General features: G+C 36.4%; 1 protein-coding gene across 4 annotated transcripts in view; it reads left to right on the top strand.

Annotated features, from left to right (window-relative positions):
• Nucleotides 1–13,724, top strand: part of adgrb3 (adhesion G protein-coupled receptor B3) — a 222,609-nt gene that overhangs the window by 49,003 nt on the left and 159,882 nt on the right. Inside the window, exon 1 of one of the 4 annotated variants that reach the window (XM_052089882.1) lies at nucleotides 11,145–11,466. The exons of the other annotated variants lie outside the window; for them this stretch is intronic. The gene's annotated coding sequence lies outside the window, so the exon portion shown is untranslated. Of the gene's footprint in view, nucleotides 1–11,144; nucleotides 11,467–13,724 lie in introns of those variants that run through there. 4 annotated transcript variants of the gene reach the window in all.

Below are 13,724 nucleotides of genomic sequence, written 5' to 3'. Positions count from 1 at the left end.
CAGCGCACTAATTTGGATTAATGGTTTGAAGAGGGGCTGCAGGCGATCTACCGGCTGACGTTTATGTTTACAGGCCATCACAGCAGAGTAGTGTGTGCCTCCAAAAAGAAGGCAAAACCCTGTGAAAATGCATGAAATGGGAAGCCATAAAAAATGTTATGCTTGAGCCTGCACAGTGAGAAGTTTATCCAGTAATAGGATGGAGAACGTCGGGGTATAGCTGTGCTTGACGACTGCATCATTTAGATGTGTTTCTTGTCTAGGTGATCTTTCATGCAGAGAGCTGTCAGTAGTTTGAAGGGGTTGGTGGCATTGTCAGGAATCTCCCTTATTCAATGGAAACAAACTCGACAGATTGGAGTGCACATATTTTTACACACTCAATGCTTTTGTTGAAAGGGGTGGAATTTTTTAATTTATTTGCCCTTTTATCCCCACAAGCAAATTAAAATCTTGCGGATTACAAGGATGCTTTGTAGCTTTGTAAAGTGAACTCGTGAGAAGAATATAAGAATGAAAAATCCTGGCAATAGACTTTTTAATTTAATGAAGAACAATGTGATCATATTAGTATTTGTAAGTATCTCTTTTGTAATTTTTGTACATTTGCATAGATACCTTAAATTAAGTTATTGTAAGGCATTTACAGTGGGGTCAGTGAATGGGGTCAGTGCATAAATAGGGAAATACTCAAAAATGTAGCCACATTATTAAAACATTAAACATGTTAACATGATTTTAGTGTAATATAAACAGAGATTCATCAGCATTACTACATTTACCAAATTACAGGGTTCATTGCTGTTGTGTTGTCATGACAACAAAGTTGTAATACTGGATATAACCTTACATAGAAGGTTAGTATGCTATTTAACTAAAAAACACTAAAACTATGTTAACGTATGTTTAATTAGTATGTCTGTTTCAAACAATGTGTATTTTAATGTTTATGGACTGGCCCCATTCAATCCATGAGTGAGTGTGTACTTTAAAGGTATATTTCACCCAAAATTAAAATTCTGTCATCATTTACTCACCCTCATGTCATCCTAGATGTGCATGATTTTCTTTCTTCTGCAGAACACAAACAAATATTTTTTAAAGAATATCTCAGCTCTGTAGGCCCTTAGAATGTAAGTGAATGGTAAGACCTTTGTTGCTCCAAAAATCACATAAATAAACATAAAAATAATCCATACGACTCCAGTGTTTATCTCCATATATTCAGAAGTGATATGATAGGTGTGGGTGAGAAACAGAACATTATTTTAGTCCTTTTTTTACTCTAAATCTCCACTTTCATATTCACTTTCATTTGTGAAACAAACAGGTACCACATTTCACTTTCAGATGTAAAAGTGAAAGTGGATATTTAGAGTAAATAAATGACTTAACAATGCACACTTTGTGCACGGACCCATATGATATGAATGTGATCACCCTGGACAGGAAAACAATTCACAATAATTGATTTAGCTTTTTCTCCATGCTTTATTTGTGCATTTCTATTTTACACATTTACGTCAATGAATGCCTTGTTCTGTGTTGTGGTGGGGGTCTAAAACTCAGTCAATAACTATTCAGTTCAAGGAAAAGTGACTCAACCCTCTGTCACGCCACTGTAGTAAATTCTGCAGGTTTGCTTCTACTGTAGCATTGTCTCCTTTTTGTGTGTGTGTATTTCAGCCCTCCACCCATTCACATTGCATTCTTTTTTCTTTTTATGCATTATTTTTTGTCTCTCTGTCTTTGTGTAGCTTCTCCATCTATCTCAAAAGCATTTATGGCCTGGTCCATTCAATCCAGCTACTCTCCATTCTGGTCACAACCCCTCCTCCTGTGGTAGGATGTCGCCCCTCAGTCGAATAAGCACTCTCTTCGAAAAAAACAACTCTCTTTCACGCCCTGATCTGCAGCTTCGGTTCTGACTCAAACTGCCCTTCATAAACAAGCAAACTTGACAAGGAACCTCCTTTCTTTTAAGAGCATTCGGGTCAGAATGTACATTCTTCGCCTAGAATCCGGTTGCCTAGTAATGATTAAATGTGGGGAGAAGGGAGAAAAAACAGTCTTTGTCGATTCACTTTACTTTTATGTGTCTGTTTTTGTCTATTGGATACATAGATAATTCTTTTCATCTTTTAACTTAGACTTCATATGATCTTTCAAAATAGGATGCATTTATACAAAGACATGTTTATATTTGTGTTTTATGTTTAAATGGTCCTTGGTGTACCGGCTTGAAGAAAAGATGTTGTTTGGTGTTGTGGATTGATTTTTATGTTGATGATAATTTGGTGATATCTTACTGATGCATTTTCTATGTTGTAATGGCTAGGTTTTCCAACATCTTTAAGACTCAATGAATAGATCTAGGGAACAATCATTTTGAAGCAACAAGAGAAGACAGTATGAATAGCCACACTGACTCAATACACTGCAATATGAATTATTTGGAAATCTGTTAGGACTGTAATACTAAATGTTCAATGTACTTCATATTAGAAATGCTTAAAAAATTGTTTTAAAATAATGTCAACAAATGCATATATGTGCAGTCCCAGGCAGAAACTATGTTTGTGTAACAGTGGCCAGCTGATAGATAGCTTTGCAATGCATATAAACCTAACTCTCCTGACCTCAAGAGGTGCACTAGCGACTGATGCTAGAGGCTGTAGCCTTTAGCCTCCTTGATAGCGCACCCACCTCCCACAATGGAGACGCCAGTTCGAGTACCGTACGGAGTGGTTAGAACAGGAACATCATAATGGTGCCATGACCCGGATGGGAGTGAGGTTTAGGGGGGTGTGAGTGTAATGCTGGCCAGCTTATAGATTGCTGTGCAATGTGTATAAACCTCACTCTCCTCACCTCAAGAGGTGCACTAGCGACTGATGCTAGAGGCTGTAGCCTTTAGCCTCCTTGTTAGCGCACACACCTCCCACAATGGAGACGACAGTTTGAGTCCCGTACAGAGCAGTTAGAACAGGAACGTCATAATGGTGCCGTGACCTGGATGGGAGTGAGGTTTAGGGGGTGTGAGTGTAATGCTGGCCAGCTGATAGATTGTTGTGCAATGTGTATAAACCTCACTCTCCTGATCTCAAGAGGTGCACTAGCGACTGATGCTAGAGCCTGTAGCCTTTAGCCTCCTTGTTAGCGCACCCAACTCCCACAATGGAGACGCCGGTTCGAGTCCCGTACGGAGCGGTTAGAACAGGAACGTCATAATTGTGCTGTGACCCGGATGGGAGTGGGGTTAAGGGGGGTGAGTGTAATGCTGGCCAGCTGATAGATTGCTGTGCAATGTGTATAAACCTCACACTCCTGACCTCAAGAGGTGCACTAGCGACTGATGTTAGAGGCTGAAGCCTTTAGCCTCGCCGGTTCGCATCCCATATGGAGTGGGTAGAACAGGAGAGTCACCTTTTTTATCACAAAATATCAAACCATCTGCAAACTAATTTCACTTTTCTAAGCCATTTAGCAATTACTTTAACTGAATGGGCCATATTTTAAACAGTATATCTATTGCTTTAAGATTTTAACAAACTTGAAATGTTTTGCCTGCTAAGTGCTCTTTTGCTATTCAGGGGTGTCAATTGGGTATGGCAGCTGCCACACCTTGTCTGCCTGTCAATGCAAAGGAATATATTTTAATTAAAGGATTAACAGAGTTTTAAATATTTAGTTATTAAATAAATTGATTCATTGATTGCTTTTCAAAATAAAAGAAATTAAGATCATCATAAGGGAAGACTTGCCTTTATTGTTATTTTTTTGTTCATTCTTATAACAGCAACTTTCTAATTTGCTGGGTTATGAGCAAAGCTATGTAATTTATCTTCAGACATGTGTGCGTCGTATTTTAAGGCTGGTGCCGTTCATATTTTTGTTAACATTATCTTTTACATCTGCTTGCATTTAAATTTTTCATATGGCTTTGGTTTGTACAGTACAAGTAGCCTATGTATTTTAATGAGTCATATAAAGCTGTTTTCAATAGAGTAGTGTGTAAATAGGTGCTTCAATGTGATATTTGAGGATGATAATTTTCAAGAATTAATTAAAATATTTTGGACCTCATTTGAAGCTGTCACGTGATTAAGTAAGTTTGGATGATGTCATCGGAACTTGCCATACCTTGGCTCTAGGTGAATTGTATTTGTTTATTATAGTCCAACTACCTTTTGGTACTATTGTAGGTGTAATGGCTGCAATTTAATCTGTGTGATTGGACTATGGTATAAATGTAACTTTACATACAAAGCACTTATATTGTAACATTATAACACAGCTACAGTGCTGTAAGCATTATAGAGTAAATGTTTATATTGCACCAAACAAAAGGGAATTGGAAATGGAATTAGGGACAGTTTAATGGCAAGAAAATAATATGATACGATTTCAGGGATGCTCATTTTGGAAAAATGGTCAAGAATGTACTGTGGTTCTGCTCTCTTTCGCATTAGAACATTCATTTCAGATATTAAGGCATAGCAGATGCGACTTGATCCTTGCTCCCAGCTGCTTATTAATCATTCAAACCACTAAACCAGCGTGGAAATGGAAGAGAGATGAACTGGGCAACAGGGACTGTGTAAAGCACTGAAGAGAGGAAAGAGAAGGCAGTACAAGAGTAGAAAGACAGAGAGAGAGAGAGAGAGATGAACTACACACAGACCTCCACCATATTATCAGACTAAAGTACCTACCTAGAACAGTAGGAAAATGAATCCAAAACACAAAGTAGACTATAAATTCCCTGTAAAGAGATTATAAATTGGCTGAATATTTTGTAAAGTATATACCATATTTTATATTATTTTGTTTTATTTTATTTTAAAACTAAAATGCAAAATTAAATGCAATAGCTACCTAAAAAGAGACCATAAATAGGCTGAATATATTGTATATACCACATTTTATATATAAATTCATCATATTTTCCTTCATATCCTACGTTTGTTTCTATATTAACTTCATCGTATTTATTTTCAGTATTTTCTATTTTGGTACTTACTTTAGCGGATATTGTATATGTTGTAAAATTATGCCAATAAAGCCTTTTTGACTCTGACTCTGATGGAGAGAGAAAGGGGAACAGGGGAAACTTGGATTAATTTATCTTCAGCTGAAACTCCCTAAGGATATTCTTTAATGTGTCGATGAAAGCTGTGTGTTTATGGGGTGGATGTAGATGTATAGAGGGCTTTGTTGACATGTTTATTTGCTGGATGGGTGTGTGTCATTCATTCATCTTTGATCGTCTCTTTCTGAGAGCAACGACAAAAAAAATAATAATAAGAGATGGCAATCATTTTAAGTTCTGCAAGGGTCAATGTCGTGCAAGATGAATTATTAATAAGATATATGATGAATATTTCCACAGCGATGTGCCTGGGGTCCACAGAAATGACTTGAAATGAAAGAACTAGATTTTGCATTAACTTATGAATTAAATGTCATGTGAGTCTGTCTTGGCTCATTAGTTGTGACTGAGATTTTTATATTGAGAAAAAAAAAACTGAAACACAGTTAGCTGCCCTTAAAAGCTAAAAAAGTGTTTATTCACCACTAGCATCTCCAAAAAGAATTGCAAAAAAACGTTTCCCGAATCACGCCGCTCATCTTTCATTGGTCGGATATACAGGTTGTCCCACCCCAAACTCACACCATTGGTTGAGTAAATGTTGATTTGTGATTCTTGTATAGCTACCTCATCCATTCAGAAATTATATGCACATTTGTTTGGTTTCTAAAAGTCCTTTTAACATTTATTGACGTGAATTTATGAGATCTGAGTGCCGTTACTCATATCCATTGTGTAAACAGCCATTGTGTGGCTATTTCGAGACCTGTCTGTGTCTAATGACTTCACCTAGCGGATCTCCTCTGCCACGGAGACCTACTTAAACTGGTTAATATGTTTAGATGTGACTGAAATGTAAAACTAGTCGACTACGGGACTCATTCCCTCTTCCTGCTTGACCTACTTACTTAAAATAGGTCTTAAATATGTACTTATTGCTTTTGTATGGACGTAAATTCTGACTACAAAGTCTGCATATATTTTCTAGTCATTTCTTTGGACATCTAAACAACTGTTTTTGAACACAGCTGCACCATTATTTAAACAAATTACCACATTGTTTCACAGCTACCTATTATTGATGTAACATTGATTTCAGATTTACCCACCTCTAAATGTCATGTAAAAAAAATTGAACTTAGTTTGGTCATTTTAAATGTTTTCTGTCTAAGTGTGGGGCTCTCACCAAGAATAAGCTGCAAAATGGACAAGATTTTACGCAGATTGCCAAAATTCTAGCTCTGCAAGACTAAGAAATTTCTATCAACATGATGGAGAGTGCGTATGCAACAGATGGAGTAAAAGTGGCTGGGCCTACAGTATGGTGGATTTTGCATATTGCATGCAGAAACAAAAGCCTGGACTAGCAGTGTTAGTTTTGGTTTGTCCTGTTGGGATCTTGCAGCACAGATATACAATAGCCTCTCTACGACATATAATCTTAGAAATCATTTGTCTACAATAAATTATGCAAATGTGCAAGTGTAAATAATAATTTATGGGTGACAAATATGTGCAAAGTCATGTTAGCCAATCAAAGTCAGCGAATCAAAGCACATGAGAGCCAGAAACTGTTATTTACTGTTCTTGAAATGGCTATTTTCTATTTTATTTTTGCAGTTTATAGAGCTTACGGCTGTCACAGAGACAGGTGTGATTTTCTCAGGACACCTATTTGAGTGATATCTGTCAGACAGTAGGGACATTTTCTGCATATATCAGAAAAATACAAAAGATTCTGTCTGGACCTGTGCATAAGTAAAATGAGGTTACATACAGGTTAGCTGAAACGTTTGTCTGATAAGTATGTTTAGACTGTTATATTAATTGTTGGTGTTCAGCATGTGTGATGAGATTATTGCCAGCTCTGTTAAAAATGACAAAAATAAAAATGATAATAATAATATAAAGTAGTTTCAAATAAACAAAATAACTAATAAGTACTTAATACAAAGTTGATCAGATTCATGTTCATTTATTTAGGAAATCATTTTTCGTATGATTACACAAACATGAGATTGTGTATCCCGACAGACTATTTGACTTCTCAGGACCCAGAGAAAGAAGACAAATTGCCCTCATGTTATGTCCTTCAACTTGTGCAGTTTAATAAATTCTAATTAGATTAAAAGGGGCAATCTTCCAAGGACACAGTCTTCTTACACGTTACCGATTAGTGTGAAAAATATATGCAAACTGCTTCAACACAGAGGCCTTCTTAATCTCTCCATGAAACTGAGATGGGACTGAGCTGTGGACCGCAAATATCACACTGAATCTGCCATTTTCACATCTGTTAGAGACATGTCTCTGTAGCCCTTGAGTGGCTTCATCCCCATATTAAATAAATAAATAAAGATCTTTGTTTAGGATCATTAAGATTTTATTTCTGCATTGTGACAATTGTTCAACTCTTTCCTAACTCCCCCAATTCTCATTCCTAGAATACAAAATATATTCATAATGATAGTATTTAATTGATCATTCTATATCATTTATACAGATTTAAAAAAAAAAAAAAATAAAATATAATATATATATATATATATAGTATTACAGTAAAAATGTAATCACCATTAAGAATAATGGGAATTTAAAAAAAAAAAAACTCTTATTAGACGTCTATATGCATTACAGTAATACGAATTTTGGATGGAAATGTATTTAATTGTCATGAAAACAAGGCCTATAAAAAACATATTTTAAACTGGACATCACACTGAGACCTTGTTTTTAAGAGAATCGCTTGCTTTTGTTTAAGATTAAACAAATGGCCATATCCAATCAAGCAATGCAAATGTATTGATTCTTTAATGATCTGAAAGCTGTTATGTGCAGCCAGCGAGGATTAAATAGAGGGTGCATGTTCGCAAAAAAATAAAGAAAAAACATTCTGTTATTTGTAAACCATATGCACACAATCAATCTTATGGCCTAATACCACCTTGTCTTAGGTAAAGATAGCCATCATTGATGCCATAGATGCAGGAAGCAATTAGGCTTGACACACTCACACGATTAGTGGTCCTGTTGTTTTCTGCCACTTGCTTTAAGCAGCCGCGGCCAGTGCATTTTAAGTCTAGGCCTTCAGTGCGATTAATGCCATTAAGAAAACACAGTTTCACAATGAATAAGACACCGTATGCCATACATGCCGTGGCAGTCAAATAATAATACCAATTGAAATGTTAAAAACACGTCCATGCACTAAAGCCAGAACCAAGGAGGTCTAATAGCAAGAAAAATCTCTCTAATAATATTTGCAATTTAAATTTAGCTTGCAATACATTACTTTTCAAAACTTGATGAGACACTGAATGCTCAAGCAGTCTAATTTAAACTTACAAAACTCCTGATGTTACTATAACAATGCAAAAAGCACTAACCAATTTACTTGAGGTGAAAATCAGCCCTCCTTTCCTGTTTAATCAATCAATCGCACGATCATGAAGAACATCTCAGGTTTTACATCCATAAGGAAATCTTTCTCAATGGCAATACCAGCAGTAATGACAGTCGACTCGTCAGCAAGATGCATTCTTCACTTTCATATTACATACATCTCTTAAAGTGTGATTGCATCTCTCAAGGCCAACTAGAAGACCTGGACTGGGATATATCCTTAAGACCACACCCACATGAATGACTGAGGAATCTGACAATCTGACTTCAAATGCTCATTCACTTACACTGTTGAGGGATTCTGTGGAAATTCTGAAGGCCTGACGGGGTGGAGCTCAGACTCACACGCTGCTTCGGCTAAGGAGCATGGCTTCGGGCTTGCGATTTGTGAAGAAGTTGTCACACTGCTTGTAAGCATTGAGGAATAAATTCTGATTGGATACATTTTTTGTTTTTTTGCTACTCGTTTGTAGCATAATTAAGAGTGGGAAGCGATTTAAAATGCATAGGCAAAAAGGTCAATGAGAATGAAAGGATGAAAAACTATAAATTTTTTATACATGTTACGCCAGCAGCGAAGGCTTTGCTGGCCCTAAGAAATCGCCACTGGCTTTAAGTGGTCGTGCCCTGTTATAGTACATTTCGTACACAAAATACATTTTAAGTGCTTTACATATAAATGATAAAAAGATGGGTCATTCCTACCATGCAATGTCCCCATTACAAATGTCTAAATATGAGGAAGACAAAATATAAAATTTACAAATTTAAACATGAAGAACATTTAGCTCTCTTTTTACACAATATAACAATCAAAGGAATAGTTAATCATTTACTCACCCTCATGCCATCCAAGGTGTGTATGACTGATTTTAAATGAATTTTAGAAGAATCTTTCAGCTCTGTAGGCCCATAAGTGCAAGTGAATACCGTCATTTTGAAGCTCCTAAAGCACATAGAAGCAGCATAAAAGTAATCCATACAATTCCGTTGGTTTTATCCATGTCTTCAGAAGCAAGGAAAAGTGTGGGTGAGAAACAGATCAATATTTAAGGGCTTTTTTACTATCAGCCTCCACTTTCATTTTCACATTCTTCTTCTTTTGTTTTTGGCAATTCACATTCTTCTTCCATATCACCACCTACTGGGCAGGGAGGAGAATTTATAGTAAACAAACTTTTAGGCTGCCTTTGTGTGCCTTTTTGGAACTTCAACATTTTGGTTCCCATTCACTTGCACTGTGAGGATCTACAGAGCTGAAATATTTTCCTATAAATCTTTCTTTGTATTAGGAAAGGATAATAGAATTTTCATTTTTGGGTGAACTATCCCTTTAAGTGTAGAATCTAAATTTACTAAGCAATGTTTCAAATGTTTTTGAATTTTTTCCATTCTATAATTGAAATGTTTCAAACAAAACATGTTTTTTTGGAATGTTGTTATAATTGGTACCGTAATGAATTCATACATTTTTCCATTTGTCCTCAACATGACTTTCCACCCTCTTTAACAAAAGCCAGTTCCTTAATGAGATCACCCTCCAGGAAGTGGCATCATTTTTAGAAGTAAACAACAGCACAACATCAGTCAGTAATAGCAATGCATTTGATTAATTATCTGATGTTTTATGGTATTATTTGGTTTGTCTTACTCATCTATTCCATCCTATTTAAGAAAATTACACATATCAAAATTTTAAAATGTGGTTAAAAATATCAAAATTAACTTTAAATTGAAACACTTGTGTAACTGACACTCAACTATTTCTGAGCAATGGATTTACAGTAGCTCTTTATTTCCATCCTGTAAAATTCCATCCTGTTAAAATCATTATCCATTGTGACATAATTTACTATTATGTAATAATAATAAATTACTAATAAATTGTGTTCATAATAACTAAGTATCTGAACTTGACTTGAGTATTTTTCTGAAAATTTGGTGTACCCTTTTGGAAAAATGCCTCTGTACTTATAGCCAAACAAACATATTCAGTGGTGAACGTTAGAGAGCTCAAAAGGAAATTGCATAAGATGAATGGCCCCACTGATGTTGTCTCTGATTTTCTATAAGGAAAAAAAGAATAGGTTTGGCAGCATCCTCTTTTCAAGAAGGTGTTCTAGGTAGTCTATTGAGTGGGAGACATGGGGGATTTGAGAGAATGTCGGACAGGGTCTCTGGGAGTAATGCAGCCCAGCTGACAGGAGGTCAGTCAGGCTATTTAAAAGCTGTTATTGAGGATCTGGGGAGTCGATGGGTCTAAAAGGCCCTTCCACTTTTCTCTCTCCATGGTTTTCTTTCACTTGGCTGCTTCAGCATCTCTAGCTGCCTAGGAGAATGGCACACATTGTGCTGGCAGATAATTCACTTCAATCTTCCTTAATGTTGCAGCGGATGGCACCGCTCTGAAAGTGAGCTAAAGAGACTTTTTTTCTAATGCCCTCTGACTTTAACAATTCAGAGGAAATATTAAAAGTTTGAACATTATGGGTGAAAAAAGTGTTCATATTACAGTATGTATTTACATAATTTTTTTTAGGCCATTTCAGTTTTTGCAGCATAATGGAATACAGACAGGGGAGCTGCAACTATACTAGTGTAACAGAACCACAGACTCGAAGATAGTGTTGAACCCGGAGGTATAGTTTATTGCAGGGAAAAGGGGAGTAGGAGAAACTGAGTGCACAATGACGTGCAACGGAGTGAGTATCAGAGGAGGTTGATGAAGGGGCGATGAAGTAATGAGCCTTGACACACCTGAGTGTTGGAGTGGAGAACTTGGTAGTAAGTCGCTGGGATGAATGAGCGAGGAGCCCGGAATGGCGATCACTGGAACGTAATGCAGAGGCACTTGACAATGGAGCGTTGAAACACGCCGGAGCGTTGGAGAGGAGAATATCGTCGAACGTAACTGGAACGAAGGAGCAATGAGCGTTAGAAGGAAGCCAGGAAACCTCTTGGAGAAGGAGCAGGTAAGTGAGTCTATGTTTCACGTATGAGATCAGACAAAGAGTGAACGGAGAGTGGAGCTTTTATGTTGTGACGCAGATTGATGAGGGAACAGGTTTCAGGTGCGGGTGATTAGTACTCTGGAGAGAGGGAACGTGGAGTGAAAGTGCTGGGAGTGTCCGGCTGAACTGTTACAACTAGCCTATCTACTTTTTTTATATTTGTATATTTATATCTTTCTTACACTTGAAAATGTAAGCATATCAGTATTGAGCAAAATCTTCCTTAATCTGCTTAAATTGTTTTTATTATTATTATTACTCTTTTTATTAAAGGCAAATGTAAACATTATAGTTCTGTTCCAAAAACATTATCAATAATCAACATTTTGATCTGTTACCTTCTAAGCAACTTGATCATACAGGAAGTCGGCATGCTGTTTCAGAAGGTTCCTGTACCCTAGAATCGGCAACAGTATGCCGACTCACTGACATACCCTTTCTCCCATCTGACATATTTGCAATGGCTCCACAACAGTTATTTTCCCTCAAAGCTTGCGGCTGGTAGTGCATTGCTTCAGTTGTACTGGAGACCACAGTTCAATCCCCAATCATATTTGTATAAACAATCACAAGCGTGATAAGGAGGTTGCATTTTTATCCCTAACATTGCATTTTGTCTCTGCTAATGGTCAGGGTTAGATTTGGGTTTTGGTTGGGGGGTAGATTAAATAAAATAAGCATTTCTCTTCACTGTTTTATACACTGTACAGCTGAAAACAATCATCCTTAAAACGGGCTTCTGGTGACCTCTCCTGGATATAATTGGATTTCACAATTGTTTACATGTTCTAAAACACTTACCGTTTTAGCCTCTAGGGGCAGTGTTTTGACATATGGTTAAAGTATACCGATTTTGGCGAATGAAAAATCGGCACTTGTTTACCGATTTTTTATTTGAGATCAGGCTGTTCTAAGATATACTTCTTTTGGATAAATTCAAAGGCATCATTGAATGTATCTTTCGCAAAGAAGGCAAAATCATAATAAATTACGAAAAGCTCAGAAAAAAAAATCCATTCGAGATGACAGACATGAGATGTGTTTATTGTAAATATTATTCATTCAATACTAGGAAATATTAATAATAATAGTAAAACAAAAATATACTTTTACTCAATATTTGTGTGTGCTATGTATTTTTGTGCTTACTAGAGATCAATGCGCCAAAGCCGTTTTCAATTCAAATCAATTGTGAGTCTAGTTTCCCATGCACTGGTCTTTTATTTGTTTTCCCTGCAATTTGAGTTGCTGTTCATATAGTGTTAGAAATTGATCACTTATGAGTTTCCATTATGATGGTGCATTTAGGATGCTCCTTGTGTTGTAGACAGTATGGGGGAGAGCAGATAGGGTGTTGTGCAGGCACTCTAAATTTGATCCATTTCTCATGTCACATCAAAACATAACAGGGTGTGTCGAGTGAAAAGCAGTTCCATACATTTCAGTAACTGGTTGAGACCAGCTGAGAATGTCGGATGCTTAATTGCACCCATTAATGAGGCTTAACTTTGCGGTGGTAGGCGTCGGCGACATGCGCATTAAGAAACAATTAATTTCCAATTCTGCCGCTATTCTTGGCTGCCTCTGTGGTTCTTTAGAACAAGGAGTCCATCATTGATAAGCCATTTCATGCTTCATTTACACGAGCCACACTAACAGCAATACTGGACTGCGTGCCAACGGGGATGCTTGGAAAACAATCAGAAAGCAACGTTTTAATTTTTTATTTTGCTTTATATGCTTCGTTGAGCTGTCATATAATTTTTTTTAAGTGGACACTTTAGAAGATTATTTTGGTCCATGTACAGAGACTTTCAAAAGACTGTGTCCATTGTGAAAATTCTTCTCTTTTGCTTTTTTTCTCATTACAGTTGTACAACATATATTGTCAGCATAACAAATTTTGTGAAAATTTGAATTGAAATGATATTTTATTAATTTATTTTAATATGGTTTGTGGAAAACCTGATGATCAGTGATTATGACAGCATGTTTAGAATGTGCCAAATAACATCTTGTGTGCTTAAATGGAAGCAATGAAATCTTGTCTTTTGTAAAAAGAAGTTAACATGGTCAATGTCACAAATATTTGATTAGTGACCTAGAAATAGTGCAGAATCTTTCTTTCAGAAATATATCTTGTTAATTTTACACCATCATTTTTCTTTGCTTTAAACTTTTCAAAATCCTAAAATGTTTAGTCCATTTCCAGGTTTAAA

The sequence above is a fragment of the Xyrauchen texanus genome, chromosome 24 (genome assembly GCF_025860055.1).
Source record: "Xyrauchen texanus isolate HMW12.3.18 chromosome 24, RBS_HiC_50CHRs, whole genome shotgun sequence".
Classification (NCBI taxonomy): domain Eukaryota; kingdom Metazoa; phylum Chordata; class Actinopteri; order Cypriniformes; family Catostomidae; genus Xyrauchen; species Xyrauchen texanus.
Note: the sequence above shows the minus strand (reverse complement) of the source record. Positions and strands in the feature narration are given on the sequence as shown.